The sequence below is a fragment of the Phyllostomus hastatus genome, unplaced genomic scaffold (assembly GCF_019186645.2).
Source record: "Phyllostomus hastatus isolate PE091 unplaced genomic scaffold, TTU_PhHast_1.1 phas_scaffold_46, whole genome shotgun sequence".
Classification (NCBI taxonomy): Eukaryota; Metazoa; Chordata; class Mammalia; order Chiroptera; family Phyllostomidae; genus Phyllostomus; species Phyllostomus hastatus.
In genome coordinates, this window is record NW_025334032.1 from 5614713 (window position 1) to 5642039 (window position 27327).

Here is a 27327-nt window from a genome sequence, read left to right on the forward strand (position 1 = left end):
GGCCCTCTCTTTTTCTTGATGAGCCTGCTTAAAGGCTTGCCAATTTCATTTATCTTTTCAAAGAACCAGCTCCTGGATTCACTGATCCTTAGAATTGTGCTTTTAGTCTCTGTGTCATTCAATTCTGCTCTGATCTTGGTTATTTCCTTCCTTCTACTTGCTCTGGGCTGTCTTTGTTGTTGTTTCTCAAGTTCTTGTAGGCATAGGGTTAGGTTGTTTGTTTGAAATGTTTCTGTGTTTTGTGATAGGCCTTTATTGCTATGAACTTCCCTATTAGGACAGCCTTCACTGTGTCCCATAAGTTTTGGGTTGTGGTGAGTTTGTTTTTGTTTGTTTCCAGAAACTATTTTATTTATTCCATAATACCATTCTTGACCCAAAGAGGCTGTTACAGGAGAATTCCCCAAACATTTTTTTTGTTTTTGAGAAATTCCTCCTGCTTAAGCCTGCTGCTCTGTACAGCCCAATTCTCCAGCTAGAGCAGTGACTATTGGGGTCAGGGCCTGTTACTGCTCAACTCCCAACTCTCCCAAGGTGGCCTCCACAGACTCCAAGGGTGCTCACAGTCCCTGTGTGTTTGCCAGTTAGTCCTTATTCCTCTCTCTTCGACTTCAAGCAACCAGGTCTCTCCTGGTGCTACATAAACCTTGTTTGGCTGGAGAGGGAGCAGTTGACCTGGCTCTCTCCCAAGGACTCTGTGGCAGTCCCAGTGGCTGGTGCCAGGCCTGGGGCTGCAGCCAGCCTGGTCCCTGCGCTGGTCCCTGGAACCTTATTGTCCTGAAGCATTCTCCTTACCATCTGGTTTTTCAGTGTCCACTACAATTTTTGGTCTCTTATTTTCATATATGCTGGGGTACTGTTGGCTGTTTGCTCTGTTCCTCCATAGATTGGCTAGGTTTTCCTCCGTGTGTAGGGAGAAGTGGAATCTGTCCCCTCCTACCTCATCACCATCTTCCTCTCTTAATCTGACTTTTGATACTGGAAAAGTAAGTTTTGAAAAAAATTTTTTAGTGTTTTATTTTATTTATTATCTATTTTTTAAAATTGTTCAAATATGGTAGTCTTTATTTCCCCACCACCACTTCCCCCCTTTGGCTTTGTCCATGGCCTTTTTTAAAAATATATTTTATTGATTATGCTATTACAGTTGTCCCATTTTTCTCTACCCTTTATTCCCTTCTGCCCTGCACACCCCCTGCCACTCACATTCCTCCCACTTTAGTGTATGTCCGTGGGTTGTATATATAAGTTCTTTGGCTTCTACATTTCCTATGCTATTCTTAACCTCCCCCTGTCTATTTTCTACCTACCATTTATGCTACTTATTCCCTGTACCTTTTCCCCCATTCCCACCTTCCCCTTCTCCACTGATAACTCTCCATGTGATCTCCATTTCTGTGATTCTGTTCCTGTTTTAGTTGTTTGCTTAGTTTGTTTTTGTTTTTGTTTTTCTTTTAGGTTTGCTTGTTGATAGTGGTGAGTTTGTTGTCACTTTACTGTTCATATTTTTTATCTTCTTTTTCTTAAATAAGTCCCTTTAACATTTCATATAATAAGGGCTTGGTATGATAAACTCCTTTAACTTGACCTTATCTGGGAAGCACTTTATCTGCCCTTCCATTCTAAATGATAACTTTGCTGGACAGAGTAATCTTGGATGTAGGTCCTTGCCTTTCATGACTGTGAATACTTCCATCTTGGCTGGAAGTCTTTTTTTTTGTATTTTTTTTTAAATCATGAAAATGGATGCTCAAAGCACCTATTAACTTAAAGCAATTATTTTATTTTTCACAAGAGAAGTTTGATAAACTGGACAATTGCATACTTAACTATTTAAATTTTTACTTATCTTATTATGAGTTTTAAAAATCACTTAGTTTGGAGCCAAATCTGTTTCCCTTTGATTTTTGTATGTTAATTGACATAAATTGTCATCTTTAATATTTTACTAGCTAGGCCATGTTAGGCTTAAGGTATTTTTTGTTGTATCAAAACTTTTATATTTTACTTAAATCCATATCTACTTGCTTTAAATAGTTGGAATTATTGCTAATACTAGTGTGAAATATTTTAAGTGTACAAATGTGATTTTTTTGACACAGTGTTCTTTTGAGTAGTTGATAGATGTGAAAAACATTCAGCAGGTTTCCTCCCTTTCTACCCTTTATTAAACTGTGCTTCTAAAGATGTATTCCTAGCAGAACATGCTGCAATATGTCAGAAACACTGCTGTTTTACAGATGCAACATCATCTAAAAGGAACAAGTGAGTGTAGATTTGAAGTTGACAAGTGATGAAGGAGCCCTGAAGTCCTCAATTAGAAAGTGAGGGCCTGGAAACTGATAACTTAATAGTTGTTTCTTTGTGTGTGTTACTTTTGTCTTAGGACTATAGGATTTTTACTGCTCTGGAAATATGTATGCATACACCCCAACATAGATATATGTACATAAATACACACATGTATGTATATGAATGTGTGGTGGCAGGTGCAAATCCAAAGATTCATGCTGATGCATTTCCTAAAAAATGTTCCCTTTATGAAAGGATTTAACCTCCCCATCCACCAAAAAAAAATCAGTGCCTGTTTTTACTTTCATATTTATTGTTTTTCTAACACAGACTTTTCATTTATTGGTTTTATGACCTGTATTTCCCAATAACAAATGTGAAAAATATATAATTTTTATCTATGGGGTTGCCTCTGAAAATTCTTGCTTTCAATCCTTCTGAAGTCTTTTCTCAGATTATCAGTGTAAGCCTATAATCATGCCGTGTTTGCAGTGAAACAACCCCAACTGACATGGTATACTTTTTGCTGACTTTAAAGTATGAGTAATTCTTCTGGTTAAGATGGCAGCATAGGCAGACATGGCTTGCCTCTTCACACAACCACACCAAAATTACAACTAAAATATAGAACAACCACCACTTAGAACCATCAGAAATCTAGTTGAATGGAAGTCTTGACAACTACAAAATCGAGTTGAATGGAAGTCTGACAACTACAGAATTAAAGAAACCACATCCATCCAGACTGGTAGGAGGAGCGCAGGTGCAGAACTGGCTGGTCCCACACCCACGTGTGGTGGATAAAAATTTGGGAGGGATATCTTGGGAGCAAGGAGTCCCAGACCCACACCAGGCCCCCAGTCCAAGAATCTAGTGCCAGAAGGATAAGTCCCCACAACTTCTGGCTGTAAAAACCAGTGGAGATTGAGTCAGTGGAAGAAACTTCTGGATCCCCAAGCAGTTCCTCTTAAAGAACCTACCTGCTCCAGCACTGGGGTAGCTCCAGCTCCAGCTAACCCAGTACTGGGGTAGCAGCTTGAAAGGCTCCCTGGTATACAGGGAGAGACTGAAGTGTCTGGCATCAAAGCAAGCAGAGGCCATTGTCCCTTTGCTAAACTCTCTCCCCACAGAGCTGATAAGCCGGTGCCGTATCTGAGATTCCATCAATCTGGCTAATACTGTTTGACCCTCCTTGGACATACTCAGAGACTCTGCCACACCCAACTTACAGGCCCACCCAAGCTGCTTTTCCATTCACAACTTCTTAAATCCTATCAAACAAGCAACAGCTGGCTTCAGTGAGCAAGCCCCAGGCCTCTCACTAAAGGCAGCCAGTTTAAATTCACAGTTTGGCTTCACCTGAGAATCTCCAAGCCCAGCACAAGTAGCAGCCATCTCAGATTGCTTTATAAAAGTCTTCACACAACCACATCAAAATTACAAGTAAAATACAGAACAACCACCACTCAGAACCATCAAAAATCTAGCTAAATGGAAGTCTTGACAACTACAAAATCTAGTTGAATGGAAACCTGACAACTACAGAATTAAAGAAACCACATCTTTAATCTTTGGATTTGTACCTCCCATCACACATTCATATACATACATGTAGCACAGTCAGGGTCCCCAGGGCAAAACACAGGAGGGAGCTGACATTGGCCTTCACCTCCTGGGAAACCCCAGGGTCAGCACACCCAGTGGATAGCTATAGGCCATGTCGGAGCACTGCCACTCTGACCCTGCATGACTGATCCTCCGTGGAGAGTGGAGGTTTGTGGTCAGTGGTCATACCAGTCCTCGTAGCTGACTGGCCTGGGTAAATCCCTCCCATTGATCTGCCAAGAGCAACCAAGGCTCAACTACAAGAGGACTGTGTACTCAGCTCACACAAAGTATGCACCTTTAGGACCCAGCTTGAGTGATGGGGAGGCTGTGCCACTCTACCCTACAGGACACCTACCACTTCAGGCTACACAACCAAGACACGGAAGCAAAGCAGCTCCACCTAATACGTAGAAACAAACACAGGGAGCCTGCCAGAATGAGGAGACAAAGACACTTGGCCCAAATGAAAGAACAGATGGAAACTCCAGAAAAACAGTAAAAGGAAATGAAGATAAGCAATTTATCAGAGTCAGGGTTCAAAACACTGGATGCTCAAGGAGCTTAGTGAGCCCTCAACAGCATAAAAAGAAGATCCAGTAAAAAATGAAGAATACATTAATTGAATTAAAGAACAATTTATAGAGAAACAACAGAAAAGTGGATGAACTGAGAATCAAATCAGTGATTTGGAACATAAGGAAGCAAAACACAACCATGGAGAACAACAAGAAATAAAAAGAATCCAAAAAAATAAGGATAGTATAAGCACCTCTGGGACAACTTTAAGAGATCCAACATTCACCTCATAGGGGTGCCAGAAGGAGAAGAGAAAAAGCAAGAAATTGGAAATCTATCTGAAAAATTAGTGAAAGAAATCTTCACTAATTGGGTGAAGGAAATAAATATGCAAGTCCAGGAAACACAGAGTCCCAAACAAGATGGTTGGAAAGAGGCCCACTCCAAGACACATCATAATTAAAAGGCTAAAGGTTAAAGATAAAGAGAGCCTTAAAAGCAACAAGAGAAAAGTAGTTACCAGATGGTTGCCACATGGGAGAGGGGTGGGGGAGAATGGAGGAAGAGGTGAGGGGATTAAGAAGTACAAATAGGTAGTTACAGAATAGCTATGGAGAAGTAAGGTACAGGAAATGTAGTAGCCAAAGAACTTATACATATGACCCATGGATATAAACAATGGTGGGGGAATTGCCTGAGGGAGTAGGGGCTAATGAGTAGAGGCAGGCAAAGGAGGAAAAATCAGGACAACTGTAATAGAATAATCAATAAAATATAATTAAAAATAAAATATGAGTAATTATTTGTAACACAGATTAAAGTGAATTATAAATGGATAAAGGCAGGAACCAAATGACCAAAGCTAATTATTTTGTGGTATTGACACCATATGTATCTTCCCATTTTTTATTATACACAAAAGATTTCTTAAAAATAGTCCTATAACAGAAGAGAGGAAAGTACAGAACTAAAAAATCCAAGATGAACTCAATGGGGTGAGATGTTTCTGAGATTGCTGCATTCGTTTTTTTTAAATGTCTGATTCAACCTTTTAAAATTAAATTTAAAAATAATTCTCCCCAATCTTTTGAATGGAATTTTAAAATAAAATGTAATGATGCACAAAATGTATAACTATGATAATGAAAACCCATAGGACACATCTCAAGGAGGACCCCTCTCCCTCCCTGGGAGGGAGGCCTATGAGGGTTCCAAATCCTCAGACACATGCAAGATGATTCTGAGAAATTGTTAGGAGGAGTTCTCAGTTTATAATCTCTGACTGTGGGTAAGTTTGGTTGGTGAGCTCATACTGATTGTGGGGGCAGGGGAGGACTCAGCCTGTGTGCACTCTGACCCTTCAGTACTGCAACTTTGGCTAATGTGTACATCCTGTGAGGAGGGCCCTGGTCATTGGGAATATTCAGTCACTGTCAGCCAAAGCCAGGTGTGGGAGGGCGGGAAGCAGTCATGGGTGAGTTGCTTGAATCCACTACCTGGTTGAAATCCAGAGTGTTGCTTATTTGTAATCTATTGAACTCAGGTGCTCTCTGGGCATGGCCTTCGTGAGTACTTTGTCCTTTGGGCTCATGGGGTTCTTCCCCTCAGGAACTTATTTGTCCCTGAAGTCACCAGAGTCATCTCTTTACCCAGAATCTTTGACTTTGGAGAGAAAATGCAGTGGGTCTGTATGAAGGGCCTAAAAGGCTTGGGATACTGTGCTTCTATCAGCTTCCCAAGGAATCCCATTCCCATCCACAGTTTGCACATTGCTCTGATGGTAAAAGCCCAAGCACTGATTGCATTATATCCATGTATTCTAAATAACAAGAAATATTTTTTATAAGAAATATTTTTTTACATCTATAGATCTTCATGAGTTTCTTTTTTAAAAAAGATTTTACTTATTTACTTTTAGAGAGAGGGAAGGGAGGGAGAAGGAGAGAGAGACACACATTGATCTGTTACCTCTCACCACTGGGTACTGGCCTGCAACCCAGGCATGTACCCTGGGTTGAACAAGTGACCTTTTGGTTTGCAGGCTGGTGCTCAATCCATTGAGCCGCATCAACCAGGGCCAGACCTTCAGACTTTTCATCAGCATGATTTGCAGTTTCTGTCTTTGCTATCTAGTATCCATAATTGTCTGTATTCTAAGGTTTTCTGCCAACACTTCCATCTTCAACAAGATGGAAAAGCAGGAGAAAGGAATTGCTTAAATAGGTGGGAGTCTTAACCAAGGGACACATGCATTTTTGACACATTAGCAGGAAATTGTCTCGTTTTTGTTTTTATTCATAATTACATTAAAATTTAGGCATGCAAAAATAATTTTAGGCATGCAATAAAGGAAGTTGAAGGAATGCACATCAGCAGCCACCATTCTGTACCAGTTGTTCTTCAATTTGGATCATTTAGGCCATTGATGTTTTATTTTTTTAAGTACTTTAAAAAATTTATATTACAGTTGATATTCAATATTAATTTTATATTATTGTCAGATATACAGCATACTGGTTAGACAGTTATATAGTTTATAAAGTAATCTCCCCAATAATTCAAATACCCACCTGGCACCATACATAATTATTGTAATATTAATGGCTACATTCCCTATGCTGTATTTTACATCCCCATGACAATTTTGTAACTGCCAATTTGTACTTAATTTCTTCACCTTTTTCACCTAGCTCTTTCCCTCATCCTCTCTGGCAACTTTCAGTTTGTCCTCTGCATCCATGAGTCTGTTTTGTTTGTTCATTTATTTGATTCTTTAGATTCTACATATAAGTGAAATCATATGCTATTTGTCTTTCTCTGACTTATTTCACTTAGCATAATACCGTCTAGGTCCATCCATGTTGACGCACATGGTAAGATTTCCTTATTTTTTATGGCCAAGTAATATTTCATTTTATATCTGGACAGCTTTTTAATGAACTGAATCGTTTTTATTTTGGGGTGTTGGTGGGCTAAGTTGTGGGTCTCCCAATGCTACTCATATTGAAGTCCTAACCCCCAGTACCTCAGATGTGAATGTGTTTGGAGATAGGGTCTTATAATGGTAATTGGGATAAAATGAGGCCCTGTGGATGGGCCCCGATCCGGTATGACTGGTTTCCTTATAAGAGGAGATCAGGACACAAATTCAGGAACAAGGAAGAAAGACCATGTGAAGACACAGTGAGAGGGTGGTCATCTGTAAGCCCAGGAGAGAGCTTTCAGAAGAAATGAATGCTACTGACAACTTGATCTTGCACTGCTATTCTCCAGGACTGTGAGGGTAAAAAAATTTCTCTTGTTTAAGTGACCCAGTCTATGGCACTTAGTTATGGCAGCACAGAAACACTCCATCGAAGTTAACCTGTGTGTTACAGGATGTTTAGCAGCATCCCTGGACCTCTACCCATTGATATCATTGGCAACCCCCCAGACCCACAGTTGTGACAATCAACAAAATCTTCCTCCCCTTCCCACTGAGAACCACTGTTTCAGATGGCCTCTGGTCACCTTTGCACTGCCAGTGGTTAACGTGATGACTGCTCCCCTAACCAAGTAGATAATCAAGTATTACCTGAATGAATTCACTTGACTGTCTCCCTATCTTGGTTCTCACTGCTCCATTGCAAACTCCTTTTGCTGCAATTAAAGTAGTAATTACTTCCAGTTTAATTTATAGCAGACTGTGAGTTATGACATCCTGCATTTCTGAAAATAGAGGCCTTAACTCAGCTTCTCCTTGTGGTAGAAAGGTTGAAGAATCTTTTTTTGAAGTTGGTTTCCCCACGGAAGAGAAGGATAATGCCTTAAGGACATTCTGAAATTTGGAAACAAAACACCTTTGCCAAAACCTGTGTAATCTGCAAAGCTGGTAAACATGAGAAGTTAGTATTTTTATAGAGTGATGTTCTAAATGCAGAGGGAAACTGACCAAGTGAGGATATTTTATAACGATTTCTTTTCCCAGAAGGTCAGAGAAGAATGAAAAGTCAGTTAGAAATAACCTTTAGAATTTTGCATCCTTACTTGGGCATTTATGAATATGATCGAACAAAAAGTACCATACACTGGAAAAGTCAGACAAAGCCCACACTAATTCCTATTGTGCTTATTTTTTGGCCCCATCTTTCTGGTCATGTGCGATGATTCTGTCTTTCACTTATTTCCGTGTCTTGAAGATTGTTTTTATGTGATGCTTCCCAGGCTTCCTTTTTTTTCCCAGAAGAACCCTTATAATGTCTGAACTGGAACTCTTGCATGAATCTGAATCTGATGAAGAAAGAGCTGCTTCTTTATATTTTGATTTCATCTTTATTGTATTTTTTCCATTACCATTTAGTCCTCTTATATCCCCTTTCCCCAGCAATCACCACACTGTTGTCCATGTCCATGAGTCCTTTTTACTTTTTGCTCAATCCCTCCAACCCCTAACCTCCCCCCTTGCAGCTCTCATCCTGCTCTCCATCTATGACTCTGTCCCCATTTTCCTTGAAAGCTCAGTTTGTTCATTAGTCTGAAATCATATGGTAATTGCCTTCCTCTGATTGGCTTATTTCATAATGTTCTCCAGGTTCATCCATACTGTCAAAAAGGGTAAAAATTTCTTCTTTTTTATAGCCAGGTAGTATTCCATTGTGTAAATGTGCCATAGTGGTTTTATCCACTTGTCTGTTGATGGACACTTGGACTGCTTCCATATCTTATATATTGTAAATAAAGTTGCAGTGAACATAGGGGTGTTTGTGTTCTTTCGAATTAGTGTTTTTGGTTCCTTTGTATACACTCCCACAAGTGGGATAGCTGGGTTGAAAGGCAGATCCATTTTTAAGTTTTTGAGACATCTCCATACTGCTTTCTCCATACTATATCTCCAGGTGCTATACCAATCTGCATTCCTACCAACAACGCAAAAGGGTTCCCCTTTCTCCACATCTTCACTAGCACTTGTTTGTTGATTTATTGATGATAGCCATTCTGACAGGTTTGAGATGATATCTCAATTGTGGTTTTAATTTGCATTTCTGATGATTAGTGACGTTGAACATCTTTTCTTTTGTCTACTGGCCATCTGTATATTCTCCTTGGATAAATATCTATTTGAGTCCTTTGCCTATTTTGTAAATGGGTTTTTTGGGGTTATTTTGGTGTTGAGTTTTGTAAGTTCTTTATAAATTTTGGATATTAATCCTTTATCAGATGTGTTTCTGAATATATTTGCCCATTGTGTGGGTTGTCTTTTTGTTTTGTTGATTATTTCCTTTGCTGTGCAAAATCTCTTTAGCTTGATGTAGTCCCATTTATTTATTTGTTCTTTTGTTTCTCTTGCCTGGAGAGATAGATCTGATAAAACATTGCTATGAGCAATGTCTCAGATTTTGCTGCCTATGTTTTCTTCTATGATTTTTATGGTTTCAGGTCTAAATTTAAGTCTTTGATCTATTTTTGAATTTATTCTTGTGTGTGGTTTAAGAAGGAGGTCTAGTTTCATTTTTCTGCATATATCCAGTTTTCCTAACATTTATTGTATAACCTATCTTTAGTGAATTTTATATGCTTGCTTTCTCTGTGAAATATTAATTTACTGTAAATGTGTGGGTTTATTTCTGGGCTCTTTATTCTGTTCCATTGATCTGTGTGTCTGTTTTTATGCCAGTACTATGCTGTTTTGATTACTATGGCCGTATAGTATAATTTGATATTATGTAGTGATTCCTCCAACTTTGATCTTCTTTCTCAGTATCACTGTTGCTATGTGAGACCTTTTGTGGTTCCATATAAATTTTTGAAATATTTGTGCTGGTTCTGTGAAATACATCACTGGAATCTAATGGGAATTTTGATGAATCTGTGAATTGCTCTGGGTAGTAAGGACATTTTAATGATGTTAATTCTTCCTGTCCATGAACACGGTATGTGCTTCCCATTATTTGTATCTTCTTCAATTTTTTTTTTCATTGTCTTATAATTTTCTGAGTACAGGTTTTTTACATCCTTGGTTATATCCTAGTATTTTATTCTTTTTGAAGCAATTGTGAATGGGATAATTTTCTTAATTTTCCTTTCTTTTAGTTCATTATTGGCATATAAGAATGCAACTGATTCCTGGATATTAATTTGGTGTCCTGCTACTTTGCTGAATTCATTTATCAGTTCTGGTAGTTTCTTGGAGGAATCTTTGGGGTTCTCTATACACAGTATCATGTCATCTGTGAATAAAAACAGTTTTACCTCTTCCTTTCCAATATGGATGCCTTTTATTTCTTCTTCTCTGAGTGCTGTGGCTAGGACTTCCAGCACTGTTTTTTCTTTTTTAGTAATGTGTTTATTTTTAGAGAAGGGAGAAAGAGAGGGGAGAGAAACATCAATGTGTGAGAGAAACAGATCAGTTGCCTCTTGCAAGCCCCCCAAAAGGGACCTAGCCCTCACCCAGGCATGTGCCCTGAATGGAAATAGAACTGCAACCTTTGGTTCCCAGGCTGATGCACAAACCACTGAGCCACACCAACCACAGCCAGTACTGCACTGAATAAGAGAGTTGAAAGTGTACATCCCTGTCTTGTTTCCAATCTTAAGGGGAATACTTGTAGTTTTTGTCCATTGAGTATGATGCTGGCAATGGGTTTGTCATATAGGGCCTTTGTTGTGTTTATGTATGTTCCCTCTATTCCCACTTTGCTGAGAGTTTCTATCATAAATGGGTGCTGGATTTTATCAAATGGTTTTTCTGCATCTGTTGGTAAGATTTTCTGGTTTTTATCTTTCATTTTGTTTATGTGGTGAATGACATTTATTGATTTGCTAATGTTGTACCTTGTATTCTTGGAATAAATCCCACTTGATCACGGTGTATGATCTTTTTGATGCCTTGCTGTATTTGGTTTGCTAATATTTTGTTGAGGATTTAGCGTCTGTGTTCATCAGGGATATTGCCTATAATTTTCTTTTTTTGTAATGTCTTTATCTGGTTTTGGAATTAGGATAATGCAGGCCTCATAAAAGAGCTTGGGAGCCTTTCTTCCTCTTGAATTTTTTTGAAATAGTTTGAGAAAGAGAGGTGTTAACTCTCTTAGAATGTTTGATAAAATTCCCCAGTGATCCACCTGGTCCAGAGCTTTTGATTATTGAGAGTTAATTTTGATTACTACTTCAAAGTCACTAGGTATAATCTGTCTATTCACATTCTCTGATTCTTCCTGATTTACTTTTCAAAAATTGTAAGTTTCTAAGAATGTATCCATTTCATCCAGGTTGTCCAATTTGTTGGCATATAGTTGTTCATAATATTTTCTTACAAGCCTTTGTATTTCTTTGGTGTCAGTTATTATTTTTCCTCTTTCATTTCTGATTTAATTTATATGGGAAATTTCTCTCTTTTTTAAAAAGTATATTTTATTCATTATGCTATTATAGTTTTCTCAATTTTCCCCCCTTTATTTTCCCTCCACCCTGCATCCCCCAGTCCTCTAGCATTCCTCCCTTTAGTTCATGTCCATGGGTTGTACATGTAAGTTCTTTGAATTTTCTGTTTCCTAGACCATTCCTAATTTCTCCCCATCTATTTTTTGCCTACCAATTATCCTTCTTATTCCCTGTACCTTTCCCCTCCATTCTTCCCCTCCTGCTCCCCAGTGAAAAACCTCCATGTGATCTCCATTTCTCTGATTCTGTTCCTGTCCTATTTGTTTGCTTAGTTTTTGTTTTTGCTTTTTTGGGTTCATTTGTTGATAGTTGTGAGTTTGTTGTCATTTTACTATTCATAGTTTTTGATCTTCTTCTTTTTCTTTGATAAGCCCCTTTAACATTTTATATAATAAGGACTTGGTAATGATGAATTCCTTTAACTTGACCTTATCTGAGAAGCACTTTATCTGCCCTTGAACTCTAAGTGATAGCTTTGCCGGATAGAGTAATGTTGGATGTAGGTCCTTGCCTTTCAAGACTTTGAAAACTTCTTTCTAGCCCCTTCTTGCCTGCAAGGTTTCTTTTGAGAAATCAACTGATAGCTTATGGGAACTCCTTTGTAGGTAATTGTCTCCTGTCTTGCTGCTTTTAAGATTCTCTCCTTATCTTTGATTTTGGGTAATGTAATTACGATGTGTCTTGATGTGTTCCTCTTTGGGTCCAATTTCTTTGGGACTCTCTGGGCTTCCTGGACTTCCTGGAAGTCTATTTCCTTCACCAGATTGGGAAAATTTTCCTTCATTATTTGTTCAAATAAGTTTTCAACTTCTTACTCTTGTTCTTCTCCTTCTGCACCCCTATGATTCTGATGTTAGAGTGTTTAAAGTTGTCCCAGAGTTTCCTCATGTTTTTGAATTCTTGTTTCTTCCTTCTGTTCTGGTTGAATGTTTATTTCTTCTTTCTGGTTCAATCCATTGATTTGAGTCCCAGTTTCCTTCCCTTCACTGTTGGTTTCCTATGTGTTTTGCTTCATTTCACTTTGGGTAGCCTTCATTTGGTGACCAAGCTCAATCAGTTCTGTGAGCATCCTGATTACCAGTGTTCTGAACTCTACATCAGATAGGTTGGTTGTCTCCTCATTGCTTAGCTCTTTTTCTGGAGTTTTGATCTGTTCTTTCATTTGGGCCATGTTTCTTTGTCTCAGTGCACCTGTTGTGTTTTAAGGGGGTGGGGCCTGAGGTATTCACTCAGGCAAGGCAGCTGTCTTTTCTGGGTTGTGGTGCTGTCTGTGAAAGAGGGGTTAGAGAGGGAACAATGCAGGTTGCTTGCTCCTCTGTAGCCCCACTTTCCAACAAACTCTCTCATGTGAGACTGGGAGTTTCTCCCTCTGTGGCAATCTCCACAGTAGTTTACAGCTTGCTTTGAGTCTTTAGTTTCCTGTTTAACCAGCCCTGCCTTCCCACACATCCTCTCTACTCGGCAGCCCATTGCTGTCCCTCCTACTGGTCTGGGTGAATGTTTCTTCACCTCCGTGGTTGTCAGAGTTCCATGCAGTTTGATTTTCTGGCACTTCTGGTTGTTTATTGTTTCTAGATTGGTTGTTATCCTTTTGGTTGTGCAAGGAAGGAAAGTGTTTCTACCTATGCCTCCATCTTGGCAGGAACTCCCTCTTTTTTCTTGATGAATCTGGTTAAAGGTTTGTCAGTCTTGTTTATCTTTTCAAAGAACCAGCTCTTGGATTCATTGATCTTTTGTATCATTTCTTTTAGACTCTGTTTAGTTTATTTCCGATCTGATCTTTATTATTTCTTCTTTCTACTCACTTTGGGCTTTGTTGTTCTTTTTTAAGTTCCTTGAACTGTAAAATTAGATTTTTTATTTGAGCTTTTTCAAGGTTGTTTTGTTTGTTTGTTTGTTTGTTTTTAGATAGGCTTAAATGCTATGAATTTCTCTCTAGGATTGCTTTCCCAGTATCCCACAGGGTTTGGATTTTTGTGCCCTCATTTTCATGTTTTTCAAGGTCTCTTTCGATTTCTGCCTTGATCTTTGTGTTGACACATTCATTATTTAATAACGTGTTACTTAGCTTCCATGACTTTGCATGTTTTTCAGTGTTTTTCTTGTGATTGATCTCTAATTTCATAGGATTGTGGTCAGAGAAGAATCTTAATATGATTTCTATCTTCTTAAATTTATTGAAATTTGTTTTGTGTTCTAACATGTGGTCTTTCCTAGAAAACATTCCACATGCACTTGAAAAGTATGTATATTCTGCTGCTTTGGGATGAAATACTCTGAAGATATCAATTAAATCCATTTGATCTAGTGCAGGGGTGTCAAACCCATTTTCACCAGGGCCATATCAACCTCATGGTTGTCTTCGGAGGGCCGAATGTAATTTTAGGACTGTATAAATGTAACTACTCCTTAACAGTTAAGTGAGAGCTCAGCGATGCTGCCAGGTAGATACAAGGTACCACGTTGGATAAAGCAAGGTGGAGGGCAGGATTCAGCCTGCGGGCCTTGTGTTTGTCACCTGTGATCTACTGGGTCATTTAAGGCCACTGTCTCCTTGTTGATTTTCTGTCTGGAAAATCGATCCTTCGAAGTCAGTGGGTGTTAAAATCCCCAACTATGATTGCCCTCTTGTCAGTCTTTCCCTTTATGTCCATCAAGATTTGCTTTACATATTTACTTACTTATATGTTGGGTACATAAACATTTACTAGGGTTATATCCTCTTGTTGGATTGTTCCTTTACCATTATGTAGTGTTTTTCTTTGTCTCTTACCATAGCCTTGGTTTTAAGTCTATTTTGTCAGATACAAGTACTGTTACCCCACCTTTTTTTCCTTTCCATTTTGATGAACTATCTTTTTCCATCCCTTTACCTTTAGTTTGTGTATATGTTTCCATCTAAGATGTGTCTCTTTGAGGCACCATATATATTATGAGTCTTGTTTTCTTATCCATTCAGCTACCTTATGTCTTTCGGTTGGAGCATTTAAGCCATTACATTTAAGGTGATTATCAATAGATATGTATTTAGTGCCATTTTATTTTTAAACTATAATCTATTTCTTCTTCTCCTCCTCCTCCTCTTTTTCCTCTTTCTTCTCCTCCTCCTTCTTCTTAGTGAGCCTTTTAACATTTGTTGCAGTACTGGTTTGATGTTAAACTCCTTTAGTTTTTTCTTGTCTGGAAAGCTCCTATTTCTCCTTCATATTTAAATGATAGCCTTGCTGGGTAAAGTAGCCTTGGTGTAGGTCCTTGCTTTTCAATACCTTGAAGATTTCATGCCACTCCCTTCTGGCCTGAAATGTTTCTGTTGAGAAATCAAAGGACAGCCTAATTGGGTCTTCCTTGTATGTAGCTACCTGCTTTTCTCTTGTGGCTTTTAGGATTCTCTTCTTCTCCTAAGCCTTGTCATTTTAATTATGACATATCTTGTGTAGGCAGACCTCTTTGGGTCCAACTAGTTTGGGACTCTTTGAGTTTCCTGGACTTGTGTGTTTTTCCTTCACCAGATTAGGGAAGTTTTTAGTCATTATTTCTTCAAATAGGTTCTTGATCCCTTGCTCATTGTCTGCTTCTTGTGTTTCCATGATGCGATTGTTGTTATGCTTCATGTTGTCCAAAATGTTTCTTAAGGTCTCCTCACTATTTTTAAATTCATTTTTTCCCTACTCTCCCTGGGTGGGGGTTTTTTATACCTTATTTTCCAAATCACTGATTTGTTCGTCTTCTTCATCTAACCTACTATTTATTCCTTTCAGTATGTTATTTATTTCAAGATATTGCATTCTTTATTTCTGACTGGTCATTTTTAATGTTTCTATGTTGTTTTTTCATGTTGTTGAGTATCCTTATAATCATTACTGTAAACACTCTATCTGATAAATTGCTTGTGTATGGTTATATAGCTCTTCTGGAGAATTCTCTTGTTTTCATTTGGGGCCTGTTTTTTTGCCTTCCCCTTTCTGCTTCTTTGTATTAGTTTCTATATATTAGGTAGATCTGCAAAGATTGTGGTGTAGGCCTTTTTAGACGCTACTTGTGACTGGCCCTGGTCAACCTGTTTGGAGCTATCAGTAATCCACAGCATTTGGCTTCCTCTCCTGGGCCTGTTTGTGTACAGAAAGAACGAGGCTGCACACCAAGCTGTTTTTTTTTTTTTTTTTTTACCAGTAGTGGGCCCTGGGAGGGTCACTGAAGTCTCATAGAGCTCCCAGAGGTCTGCCTTAGTTGTTAAACTAATCAATGATATAGCCACAAGCTGTACTAAGCAGCCTGGCTAAAGCTCCACAGTGTGGGGCAGAATAATTCTTGCAGATATTACTATTGCTTCTTCTCAAGCTGATGCCATTTAGAGAGGAATGCTGTGCCTGAGAAAGATGACCTTTGTAGTATGGTGAATTACTGAGCACAGGGATCCTGGCTGTTGTTCCCTTAGTTCTCTCCCCAGAGCCACCAACCCCAGACTCTCCTCAAGCATCTTTAGTCCAATCTGCCCTCCCTCTGCTGGAGCCCAGGGTAAGTTGCGTGCAAATGAAATTTTGTACATTGGCGCTTTAAGAGACTCTTTGCACATCTAGCCCTCTCTCCCAGGCAGACAGAAACCCTGCTGCTTTTCACAGCTGGATGTTATCTAGGTTCCTTTCCAGCTTGTTGTTGTACACTGACTGGCAAGCCCTACTTGGGATTTAGACCCCATACTTCTCAGGGGGAATGCCCCGGTGCTGATCTACCTCTCTGGAACTTCAGCTGCTGCCTGTTACAACCCAGCCAGGCATTTTGTGCTGCCTCTGCACTCCCTACCAGTCTCGTTGTGGTGAAGTTTCTCCTGTAAGTCCTTGGTTATAAGGCTTGTCTCCAGCTAGTATTAAGTTGCTTATTCAGGATGATTTCTTTACGATTTAGTTGTAATTCCAGATTGGTCCTGGGAGGAGGTTAGTGTAGCTTCTACTTACTCTGCTATGTTCAATCTCTCAAGCTTCTTCTTGAATTATCAGTACAACTAGATGAATCATCAGGTTTATCAGGCACTATTTTTCCTAGGGAGTCCAGTTTTGGTTGAGAGAAGTGGTTGCTGAGGGCATATCTGAGAATTTCATTTTATTTTCTTCCTGTTCCATGCATAGAGAGAATAGCTTTTCTGTAGATCATTTTCTATATTTTTTCTTTTCAACAGTTTTCTTGTATCTTTTTTCACCTGACCCACCAGAAGAGGAAATTCATTCTGATGTTTTTTACAATATTTACTGTGAATTTCATGTTTTCTGTTTGGTCCTTTATAAAAACCAGTGTGCTTTCTTTGAGTTTACTAGCTTCAAGATGCATTCTAGTCTTATCCATATATTTAATTTCTTTAATTATTTCAGCAGCTGATTTAGGATACACAGCATCACACTGTTGGGCATTGTACATATGTACAAATTCTTGGTGCCTTTTAATGAGCTGTTCCTTCAGTAGATATTCCATGCCGTTTGAGCTTTTTCTTTAAGTTGTGATCTGATAGCAAGCTATATACAGTTTTGGGCAGTGGCTTCCTTTTGTGAACAGAGCTGAGCCTTTCCTTCTTCTATTCACGTGATAAACAGTTGTCCAAATGCTTATTAATGTGATTGTCTAGAATATTAACCCCACAAACAGGACAGTCCACTTTAGTAACTTGTTTCAAAGTTGTGTACAGGGTGCCTCAGGAACATTAACATCTGCAATGCCTGAAGCTGTCTTTTCTGAGGAAGGTGTCTCTTTGGTTTTGCAGAAGTGCTCACCTCTTTTTGAGGGCTGAACTTGCTTTCATTCTTATTTATCAACAATTCTGATGTAGAACCACCAGTTTCTCTAATCAAGAAATTCTCCATTAACCTGTTTCCTTGCTTTAAAAAATGTCTGAAGGCTATAGGAATGTATACTTGGGCACTAAGGTGCTTTCAGAAAAGGAGACAGGAGAAATGGGTGGTGATTCTAAGGCAAACCACACAAATGATTCCGTGCAAAATTCAAGCTTTTTACCAGTTCATCTATTATACAGTTATTTTCTGGCTCTGTGACTGTCACAAAACAAGTTGGACATTGTGTTTTATGACACAAAAATTTTCTTATACAGAGAGAACAATAGTTATACAAATACTGAAGAATCATCATTGCAGTGTTGAAATATTCAAAACAAATTCCACACTGCAGTAAATCATCTACTGTCTTCAAGACTTCTAGGCTCAGAGGCCATAGAGGCTCTACTAGGGAGTCCATGGCCATTACAGAGGAGGCTGGAGATTTCATTGTCCACTGGCCTCCTGTGCTCCACTGCCAGTCTAAATTTCCCATGCTACTAAAGTAATGGTGTTTTAGATCAGGGCTTCCAACCCATTAGTGAGCTGGAAATTAATTTATTGGGTCAGTTTGAGTGCTTAAAAAAATGAACTAGACTTCAGCCAAGATGGAGGCATAGCTAGACATGTTTTGTCTCCTTGCACTACCATAAGAAGGATCACAACTAACTCCAAAGTGAATAATAACCAGAACTGCCAGAAAATTGAACCGTATGGAAGTCCAACAACCAAGGCTTTAAGAAGAAATATCTATCCAGATGGGTAGGAGGGGCAGAGTCATGGAGCTGGGGCAGAGAGACGTGTTGTGGTGGTGATGAGGTAGTGGCAGCAAGGCAGCTGGGATAGCAACAGGCAGAATGGGCAGTCCCACACTCATGTGCGGTGGATAACACTTGGTGGAGACACTTGGGGAGCGAGCATTCGCAGCCCCAGGCCAGACCACACAGCCTAGGGTTCCAGTTCCAGTATTGAAAAATGTAAAGCTTCATGACTTCTGGCTCTAAAAACCAGTGCGGGATGCAGTGGCAGAAGAAACTGCCAGTCTCCTAGGAGAGTCCATTGAAAGGACCCTCACGTTTTTACACAAACCCACCCACTCTGGGATTCAGCACTAGGGCAGCAGCTAGAAGGGTGCCAGTAGCATATGGGAAGTGGGGGAAGTAACTGGAAATGGAGTGAGAGCTGAGCAAGTGACACTGTTTCCTCTAAGCCCTCCCCCACATACAGCACTACAAAGTGGTAAAGTGGGTTGCCCCACCCTGGTGAATACCTAAGGCTCTACCCCTTACAATGTAACAGGTGCGCCAAGGTAGGGAGTCAAAGAAGCTCTACCTAATACACAGAAACAAACACAGGGAGGCTGCCAAATTGAGGAGACAAAGAAATATGGCCCAAATGAAAGAACAGATCAAAACTCCAGAAAAAGAATCAAATGAAAGAGGCATAACCAACCTATCAGATGCAGAGTTCAAAACACTGGTGATACAGATGCTCAGAGAACTTGCTGAGTATGGCAAACACATAAGGGAAGAAATGAAGGCTACACTAAGTGAAACAAAGAAAAGTCCATAGGGGACCAACAGTGAAGGGAAGGAAGCCAGAGTTCAAATCAGCAATTTGAAACATAAGGAAGAAATAAACAGTCAACCAATACAGAATGAAGAAACAATCCAAAAAGATGAGGAGAGAATAAGAAGACTCTGGGACAACTCCAAAAGTGCAAACATCTAAATTATAGGGATGCCTGAAAGAGAAGAGGAAGAGCAAGAAATTGAAAATTTATTTGAACAAATAATGAAAGAAAACTTCCTAATTTGGTGAAGGAAATAGATATACAAGTCCAGGAAGCACAGAGAGTACCAAACAAGTTGGACCCAAAGAGGACCACACCAAGACATGTCATAATTAAAATGGCAAAGGTTACAGATAAAGAGAATCGTAGATGCAGCAAGAAAGAAGCAGAGAGTTACCTTCAAAGGAGTTCCTATAAGACTGTCATCTGATTTCTGAAAAGAAACTTTGCAGGCAAGAAGGAGCTGGCAAGAAGTATTCAAAGTGATGAAAAGCAAGGACCTACAACCTAGATTACTCTATCCAGCAAAGCTGTCATTTAGAATGGAAGGGCAGATAAAGTTCTTCCAGGACAAGGTAAAGCTGAAGAAGTTCATCATCACCAAGCCATTATTACATGAAATGTTAGAGGGACTTATTTAAGAAAAAGAAGATCAAAACTGTGAACAGTAAAATGATGACAAACTCACAACTATCAACATCTGGATCTAAAAAAATGAAAACAAACTAAGCAAACAACTAGAACAGAGAAAGAATCATAGAAATGGAGATCACATGGAGAATTATCAGGAGGGAGAGAAAAGAGAGAGAATGGAGGGAAAGGTACAAGGATTAAGAAGCGTAATTGGGTCCTGGCTGGTGTGGTTCATTGGAATTAGTGCCAGACTGCAAACCAAAGGGTCTTAGTTCAATTCCAAGTCAGGGCACCTGCCTGGGTTGTGGGCCATGTCCCCATTTGGGGGCCTCTGAGAGGCAACCACACATTGATGTTTCTCTCCCTCTTTTCCTGCCTTCCACTCTCTAAAAGTAAATAAATTAAATCTCAGAAAAACGAAGCATAATTGGTAGGTACAAAACAGGCAAGGGGGATGTTAAGAATGGTATAGGAAATGGAGAAGCCATAGGACTTACATGCAGGACCCATGAACATGAACTAGGGGGGATTTGCTGGAAGGAAGGGGCATACCTGGTAGAGAGGCAAAAGGGAAAAAATTGGGACAACTGTAATAATATAATCAATAAAATATACTTTAAAAAATCTAAATCAAATAGTGTCAATATTTAAAAAAAAAACTAACAGAATAGAAACTGTTCTACTCAAAGTGGTTGTTTTTTAAAGATTCTATTTATTTTTTTAGACAGAGAGGAAGGGAGGGAGAAAAAGGGGGAGAGAAACATGGATCAGTTGCCTCTCAGAGGCCCCCAACTGGGGACCTGGCCTGCAACCCAGGCATGTGCCCTGACCAGGAACTGAATCAGAGATCTTTTGGTTTGCAGGCCGGCGCTCAGTACACTGAGCCATACCAGCCAAGATGAAACTGTTTTATTCAGAGTACATCACATAGTGTTTTGTTTTATAAAATGCTTGTTTCTTTTAATATATGGAGTGTGTGTATGTGTGTTTATGGGCTCTGAATATAAAATGTATTGCTTCCAGTGGGTTGCAGTAAAAAATAAATTGTAAAAAATGCTGCCTTGGAGGAATTTCTGATACACATAGATAGTTTTCTTTAAGAATGTGTGGAGTATTCATAAGCTTCTGTGTTTGTGGAGCTCCCTAGTTTAAACTAAGTGGATTCTCCTCCCGTGAACACGCTGTTACAGGGTGGTTGGGTATAGTCAAAGCAGCAACTTGGGACATTATGGGGTTAAGTGACCTTTTGTGAGCTTTCCTGAGGCCCTATCATTTGTAAGTCCTTTCCTGAAAATGAAATGGAAAATTTCATTTTCAGTTGCAAGGAAGCAACTTCTTAGTGAATTATCTTTAGCAGAACCCTTTTATTAATTAAGCCCTGCTTTTGTGAATTTTCTGTATTATTTAGTAGTAAAATCTACTTGTGCCCTAAGTTGTCTGTCACACTCCTTTACCCTTTTTCCACTTCTGATCAAGAGTGGTATGTTTTAGGAGCTCAGACTGGCCTGGGGTAAGTGGTATTGCTGACAACGCTTCTAAAGAGGGAGACTGGGAAGTGCAAAGGTTGGAACATCTTTGTGTCTACACCCCCTAACAAATCCCAGAAGGGTGTCTTCTTGTACTTACGATGATTTAAAATTTACCTAATCAGGTTCCTTTTACCATTGAAACCAAGCGGTCTTATAATATAAACTGCTGTTTATAAAGGCATGTGCACAGATGATCTGCTGACCATTCTTTCAGTAGGCATTTACTGAGCACCCTTTCTGGGCCAGGTACTCTTCTAAGCCCTAGGTATGGTGATGAGCAGGGCAGGCGGGACCCCTGCCCAGGAGCTTCTGTGCCAGGGAGCCTGCTCCTAGGCCATCTCATGCTGTGGCCTTTTGGTCCATTGGTCTTATTAGGCCTGATTTGTGCAATACGTTTACCTTTCCAAAGTGATGGCTAGGCCCAAGGACCACTCCCTGTTTACCTAAGTGGAGCCAGGTATGAAATATATGAAAGGCTTGTAAGAGAAAATGGGCTTTCTTCTTGGGAAATGCTACAGATTCTTTAGAGAATGAAAACCTTAGACTTTGAGAGCCCTAGCTCAACAAAACAATATTTGAGGCACAAACTTGTTCATAGACAGCAGTCAAACAGGACAACATTCATCAGATCAAGATTTATTGCTCTGATCTCTGAAGAACCTTCTTAGGAAAGCACCCCACCCTCACCTATAGCCTCCCAATTCTGTAGTATCTAAAGCTTGTGAAATCTATCCACATCATACTGCCACCCTCCAAGCACAATTCCATATTAGGGAGAACTTATTTCACTGCCTATTTTTCCTAAGGTTAAAAGAAAATGTGTGATGGGAATGTATGCTAATTCTCTTGGGACTAGTTAAACAAACAGATTCAGAGAAAGTGAAGATTTAGGATAGTTAAGATATATATATTATAAAAAGGTAAGTTTTGGGATAACAGCTGTCAATTTTTCCACTTGAGCGTTTTTATGAAGGGCAGAGGGCAAGAAGCATCTTATGTCCTCTCAAAGCTGAAACACATTTCGACATGGAGATATTAAAAGCAAATTTGGTGCCCAAGACAGGTGCCAGATTTTAATTACAGTTGGCATTTCTGAGTATGCTTTTGGCAGAGGTGGCCATCTTGTTGGAAAAGCCATAGATTTTGACACCAGCAGTATGGATGCCCAGTTGAAAATAATTTCCCTCTTATTTTCATTATGTTGGTTGTAAGAGAAAACTTCAGTGATTAATATTTAAACAAGATATTCTCTGTTCAGTGAAAACAGTTGTTCATTGGAATTGTCTTAGTGGTTTGGTATGTTAGCTCTGGGGGTAATAATATCTATCTTAGAGCCTTTAAAAAACACCAGTTAAAACAATAAAATATGATGTTTCATTACAAGAAATGAAATTGGCATACATCAGGTTTTCCATTAAGTTCCAGGTCACAGACAAATAAAGTAAGAATGTTAGGGGGAAAATATCCTTTTTAAAAATAATTAGGGAGCTGTCTGTTTTGTTCACCAGATGGAAAATCCATAGTTGTGGGTGGTCTGTGTCGGAGAGAGCATCTCAGAATTGGCAGGACCATGTCTGTAACTTTTCAAGTCCTAGGACAAAAATTTGAATGCCATTGACTGTTCAGAAGGCTCCAAATATGTTTTAGCCCTTCTCATTCTACTTCCTGAATTTCACCAGTTTTCTGAAAGAGTGTGTAAGTAAATTGATTGTGGCATGCCAAAATAAGTAGTCCATTGTTCTTTGAATTCTGAAACAGTATTACTGTCAGTCCTTGTTTTCTGTGACTTTTTGTACTGTCAATACATTATGATGATAATCTGATTAGTGGAACTGCCTGTGATACTATTGAGAAGCCTGCTTTTATTACACTAATGTACTCCAGAGCAAATAGTGTGGCCAAATGTGACTGAGGTTTAGGAAATTGTCCTAAGATTATTTGTCTGAAGAGGGATATTGTACTGTCATTGATGGGGTCTTTCATAAACTTGCTTTGATATTCTGATAAAATTAATTGACTAAAAGATAAGCTTTTCTTACTGATTTCTTTGGTTGATAGTGAAAGTTAGTTATCTAGCTTCTCTAGTTTTTTAAAACCAGTAGTGTTTTTTTTGCATGCCTCAAAGTATCATTTTTTTCAGCCCGGTCTTACATGTTATATCTGCAAATTGGACTTTGAGATGAATGTGTTTTATATTCTAACATAAGGATGTATATTGTGTTTATATAATATTTAATTCATAAATTTAACCCCCAAACTTAAAAAAAAAGACTGTTAATGATTACAGGAGAGTTAGATGAATAAAATCATTTCAGATGCCTTAAATGCATAAAATTTCAAATTGACTGAAAAAAAAGGCCCGAAATATAAATCATTTTTCTTGGACAACAAATGTTTGGCTTTGACTGTACTATGATATTCTGTCTATGAGTAATAAAAATGGCAATGATTTATTAGTTCCATATCCCCCCAGCACAGATGCTGCACAGTCTGTCCCTTTTCTGGGCACTAAACAGTGGGTTTTAAAAAACATAATTTTGCTTAAGTTTCCTCCTTGCGTTCTGTGTTGTACTATTAATAGCAACCCTTTATTGTTCATGCCAGCTTACTTCTAGCATAAGACAATGATGTGCAGGAACTGCTTTTAACCAAAGTACTTCCAATTGGCACCCGTTTTTCATATGAAGGTCCATGTGCAGTTCTGTGAAGAACATAAACACTTAAAAATTATGTCTTGAAGGTAAGAAAGCTAAATAAGTATAACAGTTAACAGACTTCAGTTAGATATACCTTTGCAATGTCATGGTTTCCTTGACAATTCTTACTCATTTGCTATTGAAGGTTGATGAGGTGTGGGGATAATTTGAAATAGTGATGGAGGACTTAATATGTTAAATGTTCTGTGGTTCTTCATGATAAAAACTTGTTTTTCAAGAAGGGAAGTAGAAACCTCAGGTGTTTGTCCAGTTTTACCCTCCCTGTCCCAGAGACAGAAAGTATATCACCCAGTTCTCATTTGATGTGAATCTTGAGTTGGCCAAAGGTAAATGTGCTCTTCTGAGGAATAAGATATGCAAAGAGGTCTCTGTGTCAGTTGTGTTGTTCTGGTTATCAGAATGTGCAAGGCCACAAGCTCCAAAGCTTCGTGTTTTGTGGCTGAAATCTTCGGAGTTATTCTTGACTCCATCCAATCCCTCTGACTGTGTATCTCCATCATGGCCCCCACTATACCTTTGTCGCTGCTGCCTTGGCCCATCACTGTCCCCTCTTGCTGGTACCTCCTCCTTACTCTCCACCTTCCAAAAGGAGTTTTATGAATACAAAACTCGTTGCTGCACTCTCTAAATGTTTCAGTAGTTCCCAACACTGAAGAATGAAAACCTTACAGGACCATTCCAGGTCCTTTATACCCTGACCCCAATTTGCCTTTTCAGATTATCTCTTTCCTGCTCCTTATACCTGAACTCCAGTCATATTAAGATTCTTAATGTGATGAGACATGCTACCCATTCCATCCCTGCCCCTCACTGTTGCCATCTCCTTACTGTTGCTCATGCTATTCCTTCTTCCTATAGGACCCTCCTCCCCATTTTCCACCAGGTGAAACCCTGCTAATCAAATTTCACCTTCCTCTTATGATATCTTCCAGTCACCCACCCTCACCCTGGGTAACAGCCACCCTTCCACTGCATCCCTATAGCTCTGTTCATGTGTGACTGTTATCCTTTGCATTCTGTTATTTTCCTTATAGCAGATTAAACCTCCTGGAATGTAGCACTGGTCCTTGTACCTGTATGAAAGTATGGATCTGCCTTGGTGCTGAGTGCATGGCAAGAATTTAATAAATTATTTTTTGATGAAGTGGCTTTCTATCAGTAAAGATTCTTGATTATAAGCAACAGATATACTAAACTTGGCTCTTTTAGGTAAAAGGGGATTTACTGGATAGATCGAGCACACCCACAAAATTGATGAGGCATCTGGGCATCAGCCCTGCTCCTCCATCTTGTCTCAGCCCAGCCACCAGACTGGCTGTGCCACCAGCATGTTCAGTCTTTAACTGTGTTCAAGATGCAAACTCTAGGAAGGGCATGTCTGAGTGCTTGAAATGGGTCCACCCTTTGGCTGTGGGAGAGCTGGGCACCTTGAAAATAATCCCAGCAGCAGACTGTTAGCTATGAGTAGGATGCGGCCATTCCTCATGAGATGGAGTGGATCTTGTGGCCATGATAACCAGTAAGCATGCACAGGGATGAGTGTTCTGTTGCTAGTATGCAGCCACCCTGACTTGGTAGGGATTCTGAGCAAGCCTTTCTACTCCAAAGACAAGGAAGTTACCTATTAAAATCCATTTTTCTCTGGAAAGGATGATAACAAGCCCTGCTAGTCAGCATCCATTTGCCAGAAATAGAACCTGTGGGGCAGGGTGCAGAGTAGGCATGTGCAGATGAGGTGAGAAAGGGTAGTGAGCATACCAGCAATAAATACCGCACACACCACTTAGTGGTGCCACACCCTCTTTCACCTCCACGTTCCTGGGCGGCACCACTCAGAGGCCACAGTCATGTCCTTGGCTGGGCCCCAGAGGTGAAGATGCCCCCTGAAGCTTATTTCTCCTTATAAATCAATCAAATCACAACAATGGAGATACCACTGTAGCAAGTGGGAAGAAGGGCTGTGCTGGCCACCTAGAGTGGCTGATAGAGAGTTGGGAGAAGGTGCAATAACAAAGTAGGAGAGATGGAGTCTAAAAGATGGCAATAAAATAACATTTCCACGATGAGTAAGCTTTGATCACGCAGGGTAGAAAGGGCATGCCACTGGAGAGGTGGAATTATGTGAGCAAAATCACTGGAGCAGGAAGGTGTGCAGAGTGCTGGGCAAAGACAAATAAGCCAGTTGAAGATAAAGGTTTGTGTAGGGAGTGGTGGGAAATAAGATGGGAAATTCACGTTTGGGTCAGGTTGTAGAGAGCCTGGACCTCTTGTAACCAAAAACCGGTCTGGCTGCCTGCCTGCCTCTGTGAAAGCCAAAACTTAAGAAGCAGTTGCTGATGTAAAGGGAAGTGGTTTATTCAGATGCCAGTCACTTGGAAGATGGGGACTCATGTCTGAAAGCTCATCTCTACCGCTCAGTGGAGGCAGGGGTTTTTATAAGCAGAAAGAGGGGGACAGAACAAAGAGATCAAGGAAAGGGGTTGAAAAGTTCTCTTTGCAGAGGAGCACTGTCCATTGGGATAAGACAAGTGATGGTCTGGTGTGCGTCATCCTGGCTTCAGGTCATCTCAGCTTCAAGTCAGCCTGGCTGCATGGATGAAGGAGGTCAGATCTCCTGAAGCTGGCATGCCTGAAGGTTGGAGTCTGTTATCTTTTAAAGTTCATTCCTAGGATTCTTATACAAACATGCTGTTTATCTGCAAGCTACATATTAGCCAGAGTGGGCACTTACAGAAACAATGTTGAAAGAATGGTGGGGAGGGTTACAATTTCCCACTGTTACATTTTTCCACATTAGACTCTAGGCTGAGGATTTTAGACATTGCTTTGTAAGTAGCTAGGAATGCCTATAGATTTCAGAATGGTAGTGTTGTGATGGATGTGAGTTTTTTAAAGAGAAAGATTAAGTAACAGGCCACTGAGGAGTCTCTGTCTTGAAGCCAAAAACTTGGGAACAAAGATGGCTAAAAAACAAAATTCCTCAGCCCTGGCTAGGCAGTTTAGTTGGTTAGAGCATCATATCGTCCCCATACGCCAAGGTTGTGGGTTTGATCCCAGTCAGGGCTCATGCAAGAATCAACCAATAAATGCATAAATAAATGGAACAACAAATCTCCCTCCCTTCCTCTCTCTTTAAAATCAGTAAATAAAAATAAACATAAATGGGAGATTCCTTCGTCAATGAGAGGGAGCACCTAGGAGGCTTAGATTCTGAACTTAAAGCT

General features: G+C 39.6%; 1 protein-coding gene and 1 pseudogene across 1 annotated transcript in view; one reads left to right on the plus strand and one right to left on the minus strand.

Annotated features, from left to right (window-relative positions):
• Window positions 1–27327, plus strand: part of CLYBL (citramalyl-CoA lyase) — a 298084-nt gene that overhangs the window by 34892 nt on the left and 235865 nt on the right. The window lies entirely within an intron of this gene.
• On the minus strand, window positions 8509–18072 carry LOC123807611 (annotated as a pseudogene).